Consider the following 20027-nt stretch of genomic DNA (forward strand, 5'->3'; position numbering starts at 1 on the left):
GGGTTGACCTTGTATTTCAGATAAACACACAAAACACGGGGCCCTACCTCACAGGCCTTTTATACCTTTTATATGTTACGATGGCGTGGTTTTATGTTTTATGATGAATGTTTTGTGTATGAGAAAAAATGGCTGTTTTTCTCTGTGACTGTTAGAGATAGATCATAATTAAGAGATAGATCAAGTATGCTTTTGTTCTTTCTGCTACCCGGAATGCATTTACTTTCTCCCTTTATGTAGAAATAACAAAGTCTGAAGACTTCTGTGTTTGATGCAAGTCTGGGATAATCTCTTGTAAGTGAACCTCCTTGGCCCTCACCTGTAGCAGTTGACTTAATGCTGTTTCTTGGTATGCATATTTTATCATTCGCCTTGGATTATCTTGGGAGTCGCTTGAATTCTGTACTGGATGAAGTTTTAGTTCCCATTTTTTCAAGTCCTTGAAAATAAGTAAACATATGAATAAAACTGTAGTTCTTCCAAAATGTATGTCATTCATAACAGTGATTCATATTGTCCTTCTTGGCGATTAATCCAAGCAGGGAGAGTAAAAAAATTGTTACATATGTTTATTTATTTTTGAGCAGGTCACACACATGTACAGAATTCAGAAGGTTCAGTGAAAAGTTAACCTCCTTCCCATCCCCACCCTCTAGCCAGGCAGGTCCCTCCCTGGGGACCACTCTTCATACCAGTTCTTATGATCACTTTCAGAGACAGTGTATGGATTAGAAAGTTCACTATAGTGTGGCCAAGGGGGTGAGCTCTGGGGCCAGAAAGAGTTTGAACCTTGGCCACTAGCTCTGTGACCTTATCTGTAAAATGGGTATATTTCAGAGTTGCTGAGAAGAACTAATGAGATGATTCATATAAAGTGCTAAGAGCAATTCTTGGCACGCAGAATACATTCAACAAAGATTAACTACTAATATTATATGGTGAGCATTTCTTTGTCTTTATCATTTCTATGTATAATCAGTAGCATACTCTATACCTTGCTTTAAAAATCCCCACAAAAACTTAGTGTAGGATTTTCACCTAACCATGTGGATCTTGGTTCATTTTATTATGCATAGAACTGCCTCATTGTTTTTAGTGACTCCACAGTATTCTGTATTATAGATATAATTTATTTATCCAGTCCCTGGTTGGTGGATATTTTGGTTGTTTCCATTCTTATGATAAAGAGCTTTGGTGAAGTGGCATGTGTACACGTGCTGGTGTGTGGTGGGTCTTTAGGGCAAATTTGTAGAAATGGAATCTAGAAATGGTGCAAGTATAGGTTTTAGTTTTGCCAGGTTGCCCTCCACAGAATGATACATGCCTGCCAACAGAGTATTCTCATACTTGTTCTGACAGTCAGATTTTAACTTTAATTTTAAAGAATGCGGTTGTGTTCTTGAATACGTTAAAAGCCCGTGCGTATTTGGAAATCTGATTAAGGTTGCCTGATGTTTGCCGCAGGTCAGTGGGTAGGAGTAGGAAGGGAATACTTTGTTCTTACTGTTTGAAGGAGCAAACAGCGAGCTGTTTTTAAAGAGGAACTGGATAATATGCAACAAACTGTCATTATATCCACTTACTTCTAAAGTATTTTTGAGATACTGAAACAAAACAAAGCGTTTGGAAACCCCCTGAAAAACATGTATTTCATGTTTTAGTTTGCATCAGTGCCTGGCCTCTCCGGCGCTCCTTGAAGTGTCTTGGCTGAGCAGCGCTGTCTGTTGCGTTTGTTTTCTGAGATGGGCACAGCACAGAGAGCCTCTTTTGCTGCTCAAACGTCTCATTATACAAATTCTTGCTGCCAACTGAGCTGACCAGACAGCTTTTATTTAGGATGTAGGGGAAACAGTTTCTCCTAAAGACTTTTAAATATTAATATAATTTATAAAGCAAGTAGGGCCAGAATCTAGTATCCTGTAACATGACCTTTACTTAGTCGTTTTTAAGAAATCCAAAATATTTGCAGTCTTCTTATCTATTTTACATTTGCTAAACAATTCAGCCATTGAATTTTACAGGGTACATAATCTGCTCTCCCGAAACACAGCTCTAGTCTGTGGTGAGAATTGTGATTAGCACGGAGATACACATTTTTAATTCATTCAGCAGATGATTGCTGGGCTCTTTTTGAATATTCAGATGAGCTGAGGAATTGAAAGAGCAGCAAACATAACTTTACATTCCAAGAGGCATGTAAGCACAAGGCCGTTTTTAGTCACTGGCATCAATCAGAAAATACTTGTTGCATATCAAGTGTGTGGAACATGGCACCCATTTGGGGTGATCTACGGTGAGCGGGCACTCAGCTGACCTCTCCCAAACTGGTAGGAATGACCTTGTTGCTGTGGGACTCCTGGAAATGACCTTCAGGGTGGCCTGTGATGCCTGAGGTTGGCTGCTGTACATCTGTGAAGCCCACTGTGGGGGATGCCATGGGGGCCACAGAGGTTTGCTCTTATTTAGCGGACCAGTAGACAGGGTCTCAGATGCCCTGTGGTGAGCTGAATCACAGCCATATAGCTCTAACCTTGTTGCAAGGACAAAGGAGATAATGCATGTACTCTCGGAGGAGCTGAGCTCCAGGCACCAGGCTATTTATCAACATGACTGTCATTCTTTCCTCTTAGCAACTTGACAAGATCTTGACATTGAGGAAGTGTGTTTCCCCCCCGCCCCCCCTTTAGAGCATAGCTCAACACAACAGAAGCTGTTCAGCTTCACAGTAGGTACCATTTATGTGACTCACTCTATGCTAGGTCTTTCTGTCAGTTAATTGTTAAACATCAATGAGAAAGATGAAAAATTATTATTATTATTTTAATATTCTTTTATTTATTTTTAGAGAGAGAGGAAAAATGAAGGCTTAGAGAGATTAACTAACGTGCAAACTGGTAAGAGGACAGAGCTGAGATTCGCACCCAGGTCTTCCTCACACTGAAGATGGTGCTTCCGTATCCACTGTGCTCTTCTGCCAGCTAAAAATAGAAGTGTCTATACCAGTGTAAGGGGCTGTCACATTTGTCTGACACAACTGTGTTTTTCTAAATAAGGGCTCATTATTATATTATTCAACTAGCCATAATGTAATTACAATCAATTTTAATGTTGCTAATGATTTGCAGTAGCTCCTCAAATTATATTACTTCTCTGAAAACTGAGGCCTTAATCCATTGACAAGTTGTTAGAATTGCCCTTTAGCTTTTCAGTTATCAGCCATACCACCTGAGATCTTTCATCGGCTTCTGGCGATGGCTGGGGCTTTGCAAGTGTCTGTCTGTCTCTCTCTTTCTCTGCAAGGTCATTGTCTGATTCTCTTAAGATCCCGATAGACACCAGGCAGCGTTCTTATTTTACCCATACTTCCTGTGTTTTTCTAGTATTTTTCTCTTGGCTTTCTACTGAGTAATATTGATTTTTGTCTTCATTAATTCTTCCCATCACTGCCAATTTTCTTCATCTTTGTTCAACATCTTTTTGAAAGTGTAATTCAATAGGTTTATTCTAGAATTGTTGATTTCTCATTCGTAATAATTTTATTATTCTTGTGATTATAAGGCTTACTGTATTTTCTCTAATTTTAACCCTCCCACCCCCACCTTCTGTAGTTATTTGGTTCCTTCTCTGAGGATGATTTTGCTGCTTTTCCCCACCTCTTTGTCCTCAGTTCTGTTCCAGGCTGTTTGGAATCTAGGTTGAGGTGCGGTGGAGCAGGGCCCAGGCCAGCTGCCTGGTGGAGCCCGTGGGCACTGATGGCCTGGGTTTCCATAATCACTCAGGGTTCCTGCTGTATCACTCTCTTGCTCCCTGTCTCAGCACCCCCAGCTCCAAGCAAGGCTTTTCCCCCGTGCCTGCAAGTCGGCCAGGAAAGGGAAAAGCTGAGGCCACAGCGTCCAGGGATGCACGGTGGGCCTCTGTGGCCCTCAGTTTCATAAAAGAGTAATGGGCCCCATTCATTGTTAGACATGCGGGGCTTTTCACCAGGCATCTGGTAGTTACTGTCTCAGACCTGGCACCCACCCTGCGGGGTTAATTACGGTTTATATTTGGTGGCCGGCCGAGGACACTGATGCTCTGAGAGGTTAAGAGCCTTGCTAAGGAGCAGGTAACTTGTAGATGAGTGCACTGGGATTCCAACCCCACTGTCTACACTGTTTCTTGCCCAGCGTATCCTCTGCCAAAATGAACTGGATACTTGAGCATTTGGATTTGATTCTTTGTGTCCTCATTAGAGGGTGTCTTAGGCACTTGTACCTGGATACTGTTGCATCATGCTCCCTAGTGTTATTCATATCTCCCTCTGTGATTCATTAATAATCCCAACCCATTGTTTCCTGTGTTCATTGTATTAGAATCAAGTAACTGGTGAGTCTCGTTTCCCAGCCTCCTGCCGCAGTGAGAGCAGGCCGCAATGAATTATAACGTGTGTTGCTCTAATAATATAAAATCAAGGTTATTGATTATTTTCCTTTTAATGAATTCAACTTTGCTGCTTACATGGTTTTTACACGGACCCTTCCCTTTTATTGATACTGGTGTTTTTACTCTAGCCTGTGTCTTGCCTGCACAGAGTGATCTGCTGATGTTTACAAAGGAATATTAGTAATGTGGGGCTGACTGCAGGTTGGGATAAGACCTTGATAAATTTAGGGTATGCCTCAATTTTATAAAATAGTTATGATTTTTAATCTGCAGTACAAGCTCTTAGATGCCTGAGGTCATTTTCAGCTCTATAATTATGGTTTAGAATAAGTTTTGGCTTGATGAATATCAGGATTTCCTTTCTTACTGTCTTTTATTGGAGGGGTCGAGGGCTGTCTTCAAGGTATATTTTTTTCTGATTAGGAAACAAAAATATATTAATTGTGAAAAATGTAGGAATGTATAAAGAATAAAATAACCACCTGTAATCAATCCCATTTTCTAGTGATAAACAGTATTGACCATTTTGGCATATATGTATTTTTTCCATTTGTCTGTTTGTGTGTGCATTTTATTGTATCTGACATCCCAACACATACATAATAAATTCTCCATCATTAAAAAGTATTCATGAGACTAATTTTAGTGGCAGTATAATATTTCATAGTATTCATATGCCATAACTTACTCATTCCCTAGTGTTAGGCATTTACATTGTTTCCAGTTTTGTGTGTTTATCTTAGTGCATCCGTCTTTGTCCAGATTTATGATTGCTTCATTTAGATTGATCCTCAATGTGAAATTAGTAGGTCAAAAAGTATGGCCACTTTAAAGATACTTGCTGCATAATGCTTGCCAAGTTGTTTACCGGAGTGAATTTCCATTCCAGCCTGCAGTGGGTGGGAACCTGGGACTCATTACTGCCAACTGGCATTGTGTGCTAACATGACTAATTTGATGGCCAAAAACTAATGGTGCTTAGTGAGGTTGAACATTTTAAAATCTGTAAATTAACTTTTTTTACTCCCTAAAAAAACTGTCTACTTTTTATCTATTGAAGTCTGGTATATTTCCTACAGTTTATAAGGGCTCTTTATATATTAAGGATATTGATGCTTTCTCCATTATATTTGTTCAAAGTATTTTCATAATTAGTTGTTGGCTTTTATTTTTGAATAATTTTTTGATGTTTACAGGTGTTTAATTTACTAATTTTATTTAGCATTTAATTTACTAAATAATTTATGATATAGAATATATCATTTACTGTGTAAAAATAAATTTACTAATTTAAATTTACTGTTTTTAATTTTTAAGACTTTATTTATATCTTTTGCATGTGTGTGATTTCTACCATAGTTTGAGAAAGTCTTTCCTCATATAGAAAGAAGATAAGTATATTAACTATATACTTTTTGTAGCTCCTCTAATGCAATTTTAAAACTTTACCTTTATAATTTACTTGGAATTTATTTTGGAGTATATTTTGAGATTAAAAAAATCTAATTTGATTCCCTCCATAGATAATCAGTTGACCCAGCAGTAGTTTTGTTGAATAAGCCACCACAGACTTTTGTCATTACTTCATATTGTATTCGTGTTTCATATATCTTAGGGTCTGTTTTTATGTTATTTTATTTTATTGATCTGTTTCTTGTTTACCCTAGAATACACTCTTAATTACTGTAACTTTGTAATGTTTTATTATTTGAGAGGTTGTATTTCTTCCTCTTACAGGTATTGTCTAGAATGATCTATTTTAGCCTTTTAATTTTTAAAATATAAATTATAGAGTCATTTTCACAAATTCTTTATTCTCTATCTCCCCTGACTTCCCTGCTCCTGCCCTAAAGCAAAACCAACAAAATAAAAACCAAAAGAAAATACAGACAACTCTGGGAGAGCTATTGGAATTGTGTAAAACCAATAAAATGATTTAGGCAGAGCTGGACTCTTTTAGTACCTATCTAGAAAGACACTTTCCTTTTAAACAAAAGCTTCCTAATTTTCTGCATTTTACTTAATCAGTATTTTGTCGGATCAGAGCTGGTTGTCATGCGTCGCTGTTTAAGCACCAAAGATGCTCCAAAGCAGAACTGCGTGACGAGAGCCTACAAATGGTCAAACGTTGCTAAATGCTGCCAGAAAATGGCTCTCAAGTTAGAGTGTGTTTTAGGCTTTCAGAGGGTTGTAAAGTAAACCAAACAAGAGTATGTGATGGAAACCTATGTGGCCCACAAAGTTTAAAATATTTACTATCTGGCTCTTTACAGGTGAAGTTCGCTGGAGGCACGGCGCAGCAAAGCACTGGCAAGCAGACAGGAGACACGCGGCGTTTACACGCGCGCCGTGAGTCATGGCTTTCATTCAATGCTGCCTCTTCGGCGCGTTGACTGGGAAGGCGTATTATTATTATTATTTTAATGCATTTAAGATAACCTTGTGTGAGGATATGAGTGAATGCTTACAGCTAGTGTTTCTGTTTTCCCTTGTTTTCTCCCTATATTTTAAAATGTTCTTTATACATTTTTAAAAATGCCTTGAGCTTGTGTTGTGAAACGAAAAGGACCCACCATGCACTTCTTTTGGAAAGATCGTGTCTGCTTATGGGATCATCTCATTTTAATAACGACCTATCCCCTGAAGCGGGGCTGGTGAGGCCAGCAGCTGTCCATGTGGGAACATTTGAAGGACTGACTCCAAGTAGGCTCCTCAGGTTGGCCCCGATGCTCCAAACCCTAGCAGCAGTCCTATTTCGTAGACACTTCTTAATAGATTAAGGCATTTTGTTAACCTGCGGCGATCTGGTTTATTCTCTGGTTAAATCCTGTTAGCCGAAAAATAAAAAGCCAAATGAGAGGCAATAAGCGTTTATTTGGGATATAAAAGAATTGCAATTTGGGAAGACACCAAAATTGTGTCCCGATGACAGGCTGAAGGCAAGGAGTTTTTATGAGAAAAGGAAGGGAAATGATTACATGAGTAGAAGAAATTTCTGTTGGTGCTAACAGGCTGAATTATTCTTTAGCTGTACATGGCTGATTACTGATTCTGTCTTCAGAAAGTCTATAATCATCAGTCCTTGTGGTTAGGATATCTGCTTTCCTGTTAGCTTTGCAAGCTGCTGTTTGTAAGACAGTGTTGCTTTGGCCTAGGCCAAAGGTTATTTTGTCCAGTTCAAACCTTCCAAAGGTTCAAGGAGCAAGACCTGCAAGCAGTTCCTCTGGAGCGGCTGCTCCGGTTCCATTTAAAAATGACTCCGCTTAGGTCATTCTTCACACTCCCATCTGTTATCACTGGAGAAACCCGACTCCCGGGGATGGGTCATGGAGAGTGTCTAGCAGGCTGACTTGGGAAGAGTCCAGTGGAGGCTTTTGGGTTTCCTGGAGGAGCTTTGAAGACATTTGCAAGGCCTTGGGAGGATACATGAGGAAGGGAGTGATTGTTGGAAGAGGAGCTGGGCGAGTATCTACAGGTCACTGTTACTAGTAATGCGGACAGATTCTATGTTGCAGGGAGATGTGAAAACCTCGAGGAAGGAGAGACGTAAGAGGGATGAGCCAGAAAAATGACACCGATTCTGCCTCTGTTCTGGATGTTTCCATTGTTGCTGTGGAAAGGGCAGGAGAGGGGACCAAGGGAGAGCCTGGCTTCATATTTAAGCAGCTTGAGTCTCATGGGGTGGGTACAAGCTCTAATGGGTTTCCTTAGGGTCTCTTGGAAAATATAATTGTTCAGGCATTGAATCCAGTCTTTTGAATAATCTGAAAGGAAAAATAACCAATGTTTAAGTTTTAAACTCATAAGTTTATTTTCTGAAATAAAAGAAGGTGTTTGCTAGGAGGTTTCATATCTCTCCCCCCTGCCCCCCCCCCAAGTATAGAATTATTCAAGAGTAGCGTAAGGCCCTGCAGAGTTTGGTTAATAGAATTTACAGCAGGCAAGTCAAAGTCCAGATTTCATGGAAAAACTTCTAAAGCAAAGTTGTTGGAAATTTAAATTAGATTTGAGTGTGACAGATCGACTACTGAGAAATGCTATAGTGCCCCACTGTTAAATTCTACAGGAATCGCCTAGAATTAGTAGTATTGTTTTTCCTGTTGCAGTGGGGTGCTGATTTTGCGTTTTGAGTCCAAGTATATACATCTTCCAGAAATAATAATTTTACTCAAGTACATGAAAATAGGGCTGCATCAGGGACTCAAGGCTATTATGTTGAGAACATGTCCAGCAGCAGTTTGGTGTTCTGTCAAGAATATTGTAGCAGCTGAACTCTAAGGAGTCTTTAGAGAAACTCCTGCTTCAGAAAAGTATAGTTTCTAGAATCAAGGAGAAAACACTAAGATGAAAATATTGGGAGATTTATATGTGTATTTCTATTTATAAATACAAATATGTATTTCATAAAGTGAGCTGGATAAACAAATATTTCTTGTTACATGTGATGCCATGCCTGGCATGTGCTCTAGGATGTGATGTGAGATGTTAATGCTAATAAGATACAGGATGGAGCCCGGCCGGGCGTGGCTCAGAGGTTGAGCGTCGACCTAGGATCCAGGCGATCGGGGTTCGATTCCTGGTCAGGGCATATGCCCGGGTTGTGGGCTTGATCAATGACTCTCTCATCATTGATGTTTCTATCTCTCTCTCCCTCTCCTTTCCTCTCTCTGAAATCAATAAAGATATATTTAAAAAAAAAAAAAAGATACAGGATGGGGCAAAAGTAGATTTACAGGTGTTCATATGGAAACTAATACAATAATTAATAACAATACAGGAATAAACTCTGTGTTTCGTGTACTCGTAACTGGTAACCTACTTTTGCCCCACCTTGTGTTTGCTCACTACATTATCTCTGATGAGAATCAGAAATCTTTCACTGGTGTATCTTCATCATTCCCACCAGCTGCATTGGACATTTAGAGCTCTCATCAGCAGGCAGGATGGTTTAGTGGGTTCTGTGTGCGAGCTGAGCTGAGGCTTTGGGAGTTCTTAGATGGGTGCTATCATACGTCAGATCCGAGCTAGGGCAGGCTTTCATTCCTTTCCAAGTCACTGGAACATATCCTTTCATATTTATGGAGAAGTGTACCTGAACTCCCTCAGAAAGAGGTATCTAGATAATTTTTAAAGACCTGTTTTTGCCTTGGGGCTGCATGAGCTACAGGCCCTATCTTGTGCATCACTATATATTTAGCTCCTCTCATAATGCCTTGCACATTGTGGATACTCAGTTAACACTTGTTGAGGGAATAAATGGACTATAGATTAGGCATCTTGAGATTACAATCCTAGTTCTCACATTTTGCCACTGTACAATTATAATAATGGGGCTGACTTTTATTAATTGGGGACTGTACAAGGCACTCTATCAAGAACTTCCTCTAAATTTCATTTAATCTTTCCCACAAACCATAAAGAATGCATTAATCACCATATGTTAGGCTATTGTGTGGTCACAACCCCACAGTTTCAGTGGCTTCCGTCAACAGGCTAACAGCACTATAGTCTGAGCTACAGGACTCCATGACGTGACTCAGGGATCCAGGCTGATTTAACCTCACTGTGACTCTGCTATCTCAGCCTAAGGCTGGTTTAGAGAGAGGCTGCAGCATCATGCACAGACTTTTCATTGCCCAAACCTGGAGGTGACATGCCATACATCTGTTCACATTTCGTTGGTCAGAACTAGTCACATAACACCATCTCACTGCGGCGGGGTGAGAAGTGCAGTGTTCTGTACGCTGGGAAGGGAAGGAAAAGCAGAAATTGGTATATAAAGATAATGGCTATTGTAGGTCCCTTATACAGTTATCCCCTGTTACAGAGGATAAAACAGGCCAGAGAGGATAGGTGACTTGTCTAAAGTTAACAGCTTATATATGGCCGAGCAAGGCCTGGAACTTAGATTTGTTTATTTTCAAGGCCCACGTGCAATCACCATGCATTACTGCCCTTATTAAGGAAATTAATTTTCTCCTACTAAAGAAAACTTACCCTTAATGAGGGGAGAGGATAATAAAAGTATTAGATTTGGGGCTTGGGAACCTGGTTTTATAGGATGGACTCCGTCACTGACTCTCTTTTACATGTAGCTAAGCCACTTCTCTGGGCTGATTTCTTCCCATGGGAATAATGATTACTTTAACAGTAATATAAAGTAATGCATAAAACAGCACCTGGAGAGGCATAAAGTACTGTCTAAAGGTATGATGTTGTTACTGTTGACACCTGCTTTCTTTATGCATTGGTCTTGTGCAGGGTTTTCTACATGCAACAAACTTTCAAGATTCTTACGAGAAAACAAACCCTTTACATAACCTTGGTACTTCAGTTGATTTCCTTACACGGGAATCTATACTATATGTTACAATATAAAGCTCAATTTCATTCATCTAATCTTTCAGGCTTTTCATTAGACTGCAGTGATGTTCAGTTTCAACTAAATTGATTAACTTTCACTTTCTCATCCCCCTCCCCCTCCCTTTTACTGTTCTTTTAAAAGTGAGTAAACCAAAGAACATTTCTAGCTAACGCAAATAGATATGTCACTGTAAATTCAGGAAACACTTTTAATATTTCGGCATCTGTTTATGGCGACATGGAGTGGGTCAGAGCAGGTACATGTTGCCTGTGGCCTAATTAAGAAAAACAAGCTCTCTTCTCTTGCACGTGTGGGAGGAGAGGGACACTTTTTTGCCAAAATGTGTTAAATTACTTGATGACCTAGCTTCCTGTCTCCCAAAACTCAGGGTAATGTAGTTCTCAGTATTTGTCTCCTGTTGTATCTCCCAAGTTTGGTGTTTTCTCTGCATCTCTTCTCCCCAGTACCCCTGACAGCCCAGTTATGCCAGAAGCCGTGGGCACTGGGGTACCCTGATTTTATGTCAGTCCTGCCCCACGTTGCTTCTCATGTGATTAACAGACTTTTACAACTCTTTAACTTCTTCCTGGCAGTGGTTCATAGTACAGTGAGTAATCAGATTAGGAAAGAAAAAGGTCTCTGTGGAAATTTGGGAGCAAAATTTCCATTAATTAAGAAAAAAATACCCAGCATATTTTTCTCAGGCCCCATCTTATAGACATGTTTGTCACTCATTGTTTAAATATAACCCTTCTTAACCTAGGGCAAGCATGCTATGCCTTCTCCTCCTCTCTCGTTTGGACATAAAGCCTGTTATTGTTGACTGTTCTGCAGTTGGATCAGTTGAAAATGAGATTTTATTTGAGTGAACGTTTTCATCACAGGATAACGGGCCTCTTTAATTCTGTACTTGTAAAGGGCCTTGGAAAACATTTACATTTACTCCTGATTTTGCCTTTTCAGAGTCCTTAAGAGACAGGGAGGATTCATTAGCAAATAGATCATCATGACACATCTATTTATTGGTGAGCCATAAAAGATCAGAAAAAGAACACAGAAGGTAGACGTTTAGAGTCTTAAAAGCCTTTGGCAATTGATATATGCGGTGGTTTGAACTGACCTTGGAAGTTATGTAAGTCTTTGTGTGTGCTTTTATATCAGAATGTGGTCTATAAAAACGATGATCATCTATTGAATTTACAAAATATCTTCCCAGAGGCCTAGTTCAGCTGGTTCACAGTGGTGAGCAGTGAACTGACACTGTATCTCTTAGCTTCGGGAAGTAACCACTCAGTGGTACTCCTTTCTGATCCTGTTCTTTTCGGTCCATTTACATAATTACTTCTTGCAAGAATCTCCTGAAACTGTTTAAAAATCCAGATGGGATTTCCAGGTCTTTTGTGCATCTAGATTTCTTTTAATGAAAATACATTTCAAATATTCCTTTTCCCTTTATTATTCTTTTTTTCCTCTTGTTCCCTTTCCAGTCCCTCCAGTTTCTTTTACTTGACTTTGGGACAACCTATTTGATGCTGCTGAGAACCATAATTAATTAGAACAGAGTCAAGTGAGAAGCAGGCATTGATGGGGGGTGGCTCTCTCTCCAGGCAGCCTCATGTCCACTTCTTACCTGAAAGTTGTCCTTGTCTGTTTCTTATTTTCTGCCCTGCCTTCTGTAGCAGTAAACAGGGCTGGGGCGGGGGCTGGTCAAGGCGCTGGTCAAGGTCAGCCTAGGAGCTGACATTTGAGCTGAGACCTGAAGGGTGAGTTGGATCCAGCTATGAGGCAAGGCAGGAGGGGAATTTCAGGCATGGAGAGTGTTTCAGCATGTGCCAGTAGGGGCCGGGACGCTGGAGATAAATCTTACTTAGTGCCTGGTCTCAAGGAACTGGCAGTTTGGTCGTCAAGCCACTGAGCTTGATCCACTGCCAGTTTCCTGCGTTACTGGAACCGACACTTCCTGCAACCTGCCCTTGGCTTCAGTTAAACGAGTTATCTCTCTTAACCTGCTGGCTCCAGATAACCGTAAAGATTAACCGGTTCCTACAGCCAACTTCAGCTAATGCCTTTAAGAGGCACCAGTTCTGGTATGTGTGTTAAAAGAGTAACAACAAAAAAACCGGTCAGGTGAATTTAGAGTAAACGCTCATAAAATGGGTATAATTCTTAAGCTGCGATTTTCCGTGTCGGATGAAAATGCGACTCAGAAGTCAGTCCTGCAGCAGCAGTGACAAACTAATTCCCAGTTATGTGCCCTTCCCCTTCCTTATTTATTACCTTTTAAAAACTTCAGCCTCCGTTTTACAATTCAGTCAGCCCGGAGGGGAAGCTGCTTACTACATGTGCTGCCTTTGACTTAGTTTGCATGGAATAATATTAATAGTATCTGCAGGCTTATTTTCCCATGGATGCGTGTGACCACATAATCGTTCCACTAATGTTAAGTTTTAAATGCTTTCATTTAAGACAATCTGCCTTTGGGGGGAATAATCAGGACCTAACAGAAGGGAAAATTAGGCTCATGACATTATCATACAAGAAAAAGAGCACATAACTCTGAAGTGGAAAGAAAAACAGTAAAATAAAAATCTTACCAACTGCATATGGTTGATAAAAAAGAATGATTGCCGCTATTAAATCTAAATGCTGAAATCACCAACTCGAACTTGAGAAAACAAAGGTTTTTCATGGAAAAGAACAGGGTGGTTTGGTTGCACATCAACTTGGAGAGAGAAAACCTTTAAAGGCAGAACAATTTCCTTTAGACGTTTAAATGGAAATAGATGACACAACATAAGTCACTGCTTTCTTGAGGGGATGAGACATAGGAAGCCGTTGTCTTGAGGATTCTGATTACCGTATGAAAGCATCCACAGTCAAATGGTATAAAATGAGGCATTGCATAATCAGATTAAAAACTTTATAAAACCTCTGAGAAGGAAGACTCTTAAGCTATTTATGTTGGATAGAAAATTCTAGAAGGGTGTTGTAAAGATCTCTAAAGTTGTGGAAAGCACTATTGGCTGTGTATATGTGGCACCAGTGAACCTCGACTGCTGTGACTGTGGTTTTGGCCACATGGGTTATATGTCCAGGTGTATAAAAAAGTGGTAAGCCAGTTTTCTCTCTGTGGGACCTGTCCATGCTTTTCTGAGACAAAGAAACATGGAATATAAACGGAAGTCAGCCCTTCTCTACGAAGTGACCCCAACCTTATGCAGAAGTGGTGCTGATTTCAGAAGTATTATTTTTTTTCTGGGATCCTGGCTTCTTTTATATATCGTTTCTAGGAATACTACCATGAAATTGGAGAAATTGTGTGAGAAGCCTTCTAAAAAGCTTGAAAGGAACAGGGCAGGGGAAAGATGAAGAGGAAAGTGGGAAGGCTTCCTAAATGCCCCACTCTGGATGCCTCATCTGTTCCCTTTTTCCCATTCCTTTTGGAAGTGACCCCAATCAGCCGAGCAAGTAGATTTAGAGATGCATGGGGTCTGGTGAGGGGAGGAGCAGTAGACATGTGGCTACTATAGACAAGAAGGAAGCATCAGGGAGGCTGGACAGAGAAGCAGCCTCCATTCACCCAAGTCCTCGACCCTAACATGCATGGCCTTGCACAGTCATCACCGACTGGCAGGTGGCCAGCCACAGGCCAGACATTTGTAACCAGTGTGTGCTCTGGAGAAAACAGGAGAGCCCTCTTCTCTCCCCTCCGCTCCTTCCGACAGCCGACCTCAGGGCGCGGGGCAGTGCTGTGAAAGAGAAATGAACAGATCTTATTTGTTATTGAAAGCACAGGAACTTAAGCACAATCATTTAGATATTTCTTGTACTTAAAGTGCCTAAAATTTCCAACGAAGGAGTTCCCACCCCGTTGATATCTGATTACCACTACTGAGTGTCTGAGGTGTTTTCGTCATTTTATTAAATTGTGTTCTCATTTATATGACAAGTGTCTTAGTCAACACATGCTACCATAACAAATACCAAAGACTGGGTGACGTAAACAACAAATATTTATTTTCTCCCAGTTCTGGAGGCTGGAAGTCCAAGTGCAAGCATGGTAAGTGTCTGGTGAGGACTCTTTCTGGATTGTATGCTTCCATCTCCGTATGGTGCCCTCACATGGCAGAGAAACAGACAGACAGACAGCAAACTCCCTGGTATCTCTTCTTATAAGGGCACTAATTCCATTATGAGGGCCCCACCCTTGTGACCTCATCTAATATTACCTTCCAAAGGCCCTATCTCCAAATAGGGCTTCAACATATGAATTTTCGGTGAGCGCAATTCAATCCATATCAACAACTTTTAAGCCAAAGCTATTTTATATGTATAAAAGCAATAAAATATATTTTTAGGGTTAATAAATATGACATAAAATATTCTAGGTACATTTTAATTTTAAGGTGAAATTATGAATTTCCCAGCATATTTTGTGTTTATTAAATATCAAACAAAAAAAACCTCCGAAGTTCATGGGCTCTGCTCATAGACCTTTAGGCAGTATCATTGGAGGCTATGTTCCTGCTAAGTGAATTGTGGGTTCCAGTAGTAAGACACTGACTCTAGGTCTGGTCAGGATTCTGCCCCCTGGGGAGGGGCTTACTGCTGCAAGAAGTCCCACAGGAGCTTTGAATGCCATGAGAATTTGTCCAGACAGCAGGGCTTGAGCCCTTACCTGACTCTAGAACCCATTTTCCACAGGGTATGTGTACTAGTTTTCTTTTTCTTTATGGTTAATTTTATTTTTATTTCCCCTCAGTTTTATTGAGATATAGTTGACATAGAACCTTGTATAAGTGTAATGTACACAGCATGTTGATTTAACATATTTATATATAGTGAGACAGTTGTTATCATAGCATTAGCTAGCACCTCCATCTCATTGCCAAAACTACTATTTTTGTGTGTGTGGTGAGAATATTTAAGATCTACCCCCTTTGCAACATTAAAGAATATGATATAGTCTTATTAGCTATAATCACCGTGCTATGCATTAGATTTCCAGAATTTGTTAATCTTATAACTAGAAGTCTGTGGCCTTTGACCAACATCTCTTTTACTTCTACCCCATAACGTAACCACCACTCTACTCTGTTTCTCTGAGTTTGGCTTTTTTGGATTTAACATATAAGGGATATCATATGGTATTTGTCTTTCTCTGTCTGACTTGACTTAGCATATGCCCTTAAATTCCATGGGAGTTCTTGCAAAAGGCAGGATTTCCTTATTTCTCATGGCTGAATAATATTTCATTGTGTGTGTATATACCACTTCTTCTTTATGCTTTCGTCTCTTGATGCACAGTTAGGTTGTTTCCATATCTGGGCTATTGCGAATAATGCTGCAGTGAACATGGGGGTGCAGGTAACTCTATGAGATCCTTATTTCCTTCCCTTTGGGATTGCTGGGTCATATGGTAGTTCTATTTTTAATTTCTGAGGAACCTCCAGACTGTTCTTCTTTATTTTATTTTATTATTTTTATTTAATTTTATTTTTTTATTGTTCAGAATATTACAGATGTCCCTTTTTCACCCCATTGACCCCTTCCCCCTGCCGCACTCTCCTCCCCAGTCCCTCACCACACCATTGTTTGTGTCCTTGGGTTATACATATATGCATATAAATACTTTGGTTAATCTCTTGCCCCCCCTCCCTCTGAGATTCTCAGTCTAATCCTTGCTTCCCTGTCTCCATACTGTTTTCCCCATCCCCTGTAACAACTTGCATTTCTAAGAACACTGCACTAGGGCGCCCTTTTCTTTACATTCTCACCGACACTTATCTCGTACTTTTGATGTATCAGTTCTAACTGATGTAAGATGAGAGTTCATTATGGTTTTGACTTGCATTTCCCTGATGATTAGTGATGTCATGCGCCTTTTCACATACCTGTTAGCTGTTTGGATGTCTTCTTTGGAAAATTGGCTCTTCAGTTGCTCTGCCCATTTTTAAATCAGGTATTTTGTGTGTTCTTTTGAATTCTTTATATATTTTGGACATTAAGCCCTTATCAGATATGATTAGCAAATATTTTCTCCCATTCGGTAGGTTGCCTTTCCATTTTGTTGGTTTCCTTTGCTCTGCAGAGCTTTTTAGTTGAACGTAGTCCCACGTATTTATTTTTTACTTTTGTTGCTTGTGCTTTTGGTGTCATATCTAGGAAATTTCTGCCAAAACCAATGTCAAGGAGCTTTTTCCTCTGTTTTCTTCTAGAAGTGTTACAGTTTCATGTCTTAATTTTGTCTTTAATCCATTTCTAGTTCATTTTTGTGAGTGGTAGGATAGGCGTCTAATTTAATGCTTTTGCTTGTGGTTATCCAGTTCATCGAAGAGACTGTCCTTTCCCCACTGTGTATACTTGATGCCTTTGTAAAACATTAGTCGACTGTGTGGGTTTATTTCTGTGTTCTCAGCTCCATCTCATTGGTTATGTGTCTATTTTTATGCTGTTACTATCCTGTTTTGATTGCTGTAGCTTTGTAGTATAGTTTGAAGTCAGGAATTGTGATGCCTCCAGCTTTGTTCTTCTTTCTCAGGGGTACTTTGGCCATTTGGCACCTTTTTTGGCTCCTGGCTCCATACAGATTTTAGGATAGTTTTTTTGTATTTTTGTGAAAAATGGCATTGGAATTTTGATAGGAATTTCATTGAATCTATAGATGGCTTTGAGTAAGAGGGACATTTTAACAATATTAATTTTTCTGATACATGAACATGGGAAGTCTTTCCATTTGTTTGTGTCTTCTTCAATTTTTTTTATCAGTGTCTTAGTTTTCAGAGTATAGATCTTTTACCTCCTTGGTTAAGTTTATTCCTAAGTGTTTTATTGTTTTAATACTGTTGTGAATAGGATTACTTTCTTTTATTCCTTTATTAGACATTTTGTTGTTAGTGTCTAAAAACACAACTGTTTTCTATAGGTTGATTTTATATTCTGCAACTTTACTGAATTTGCTGATTAATTCTAGCCATTTTTTGTGTGGAGTCTTTAGGATTTTCTATGTATAAGATTATGTCATCTGCAATCAAAGACAGTTTTACTTCTTCCTTTCAAATTTGGATACCTTGTATCTCTTTTTCTTACCTGATTGCTTTGGCTAAGACTTTTAGCCAAAAGGATAAAAAGGAATAGGAGTGGTGAAAGTGGGCACCCTTTTCTTGTTCCTGATCTTAAAGGAAAAGCTTTCAACCTTTCTTCATTGAGTATGGTGTTGGCTGTGGGTTTCTCATGTCTGACCTTTATTACGTTGAGGTGTGTTCCTTCTATACCCAATTTGTTAGGCATTTTTATCATGAAAAATGTGTTTTGTCAAATGCTCTTTCTGCATCTTTTGGGATGAACATATGAGTTTCATGATATTAATGTGGTGCATCACCTTGACTGTTTTATGTATGTTGAATGATTCTTGCATCCCAGGGACAAATCCCACTTGATTATGGTATGTATTAGTTTTCTAAGGCTGCCACAACAAATTACCACAAACTGAATGACTTAAAACAACAGAAATGTATTGTCTCACAAACCTGGAGGTTAGAAATCTGAAAGGTGCCAGCAGGACAATGCTCCCTCTGAAACCTGTAGGAGGAGTTCTTCCTTCCTACCTCCTAGCTTCTGGTGGTGGCTGTTGAATCTTGGCCTTTCTTGGCTTGCAGCTGCATCTCTCAATCTCTGTCTCTGGATTCATGTTCTCTCCCTGAGTGTTCAAGTCATCTTCTTATAAGGACTCCAGCCATATTAGATTAGGGGCCTACCCTAAAACAGTATGACCTGTTTGCATCTTCAAAGATAGTATTTCCAAATAAGGTCACATTCCTAGCTACTGGGGTTTGGACTTCAACATATATTTGGGGGGACACATTTCTACCCATAAAATATGCTAGAAAATTTTCTATATTGGTGTAGATGGTAATAGCATGTTTATCAAGCTGTAGAGTGAAAAAGGAAAGAAATGGATTGTAAAAATCATCGAGCTGTTTGTACTATATTAAATATCTGCAACTCTTCTGTCCTGGAGACTTCACAACACAATTAGTAAGGATATATGGTTGACCTGGTGAAGATACCTCCAATTCAACAATGAAAATCAAGTATTCTCTGGGCTAGAAGTACCTCACTGGAAAAATTTTAAAAGTTATGCTATTTCATTTTTACTGGCCCCAAAACTACCTTTAAAAAAAGCTCTCAGCAAGCAGAATGCATAGTCACTCTGCTCAGGTTGACAGCAGAATAGTGGGGAGAATTTTCTTAGCTCTACTGAAGTGCGAGTGTTTTAGTTTTTTATTTGAAGTTTTTTACACTAGAGGGTGTTTCCATGTAAAATATGGGGACTCCTAGCACCAATTCTTTATGCAGCCAGTGGTTAAGAACAGAAGTATTTGAATATACCCTTTAAAATGCAGTGGTAAAAACACAAAGAAAAGATATTAAAATGTTATGCTTATTCCTGGCAAATGCTTTTTTTGGATTCTTCTATTAAATGCTTTGCCATTTGGTTTGGAGAAGTTTTCAGGCGTCTTTGCCACCTAATTATGGACTGTTTCCAAGGCTTTTGAGGAGCTGCCATAAACAGCAGATCCATAGTTGAGGAGAAAGCACCTGTTTTATATGGTTATATCTTGCTTGTTAAGAATGGGACCATAAAATGGGCTGTTTAAACATTTAAGGTGCTTGCCAGAAATTTTCAAGGTAGATGTGTTATGTGACTTTTGATTATGTTAAGTTTCATAATCATAAAGTCATAACTATTCCAAGTTTACTTGTTTGCAATAAATATGAAATCGAATGACTTTTATTTCTTCAAGAACTTTTTTGCATTTTATTACCTGCCTCTTTGTGGAGACAATGAGCATGCAGGTGTGAAATGCTGCTTTGAAATAAATATAGTAAGAAAATAACTTTCGCTATTTGAAGATTCAAGCCATAGCAGGTGTAATAATATACAACAAAAGCTTTCTCACCATTATTCTGTTGTTCCAATATCCATAAAAAGTATGAGAGAACATCTGGATAAACTATAGAAGAAGGAAAAAGCCCTTCTCCCCTAACCTATCCAACAACTTTTAGTGTCTTAGAAATAGTAAAAAGCAATTTAGGAGTGCACAGTGTTTGTTTAAATCTGAGAAGAATGTTATTAAACAAAGCCAAATTCATCAATATCAAAGAAAATGCCTTTATGTGGCTACTGATCAACAGAAGATAATTTTAATCTCTATATTTCAGGTATCCTCATGACTTT

General features: G+C 39.3%; 1 protein-coding gene across 8 annotated transcripts in view; it reads left to right on the top strand.

Moving 5' to 3' along the window:
* Positions 1–20027, top strand: part of CSGALNACT1 (chondroitin sulfate N-acetylgalactosaminyltransferase 1) — a 268054-nt gene that overhangs the window by 85008 nt on the left and 163019 nt on the right. For 7 of the 8 annotated variants that reach the window (XM_081128079.1, XM_081128070.1, XM_081128078.1 and 4 more), the window contains one exon: positions 6696–6771. The exons of the other annotated variant lie outside the window; for it this stretch is intronic. The gene's annotated coding sequence lies outside the window, so the exon portion shown is untranslated. The remainder of the gene's footprint in view (positions 1–6695; positions 6772–20027) is intronic. 8 annotated transcript variants of the gene reach the window in all.

The sequence above is a fragment of the Miniopterus schreibersii genome (assembly GCF_964146895.1).
Source record: "Miniopterus schreibersii genome assembly, chromosome: 2".
In the NCBI taxonomy this organism is placed as follows: Eukaryota; Metazoa; Chordata; class Mammalia; order Chiroptera; family Miniopteridae; genus Miniopterus; species Miniopterus schreibersii.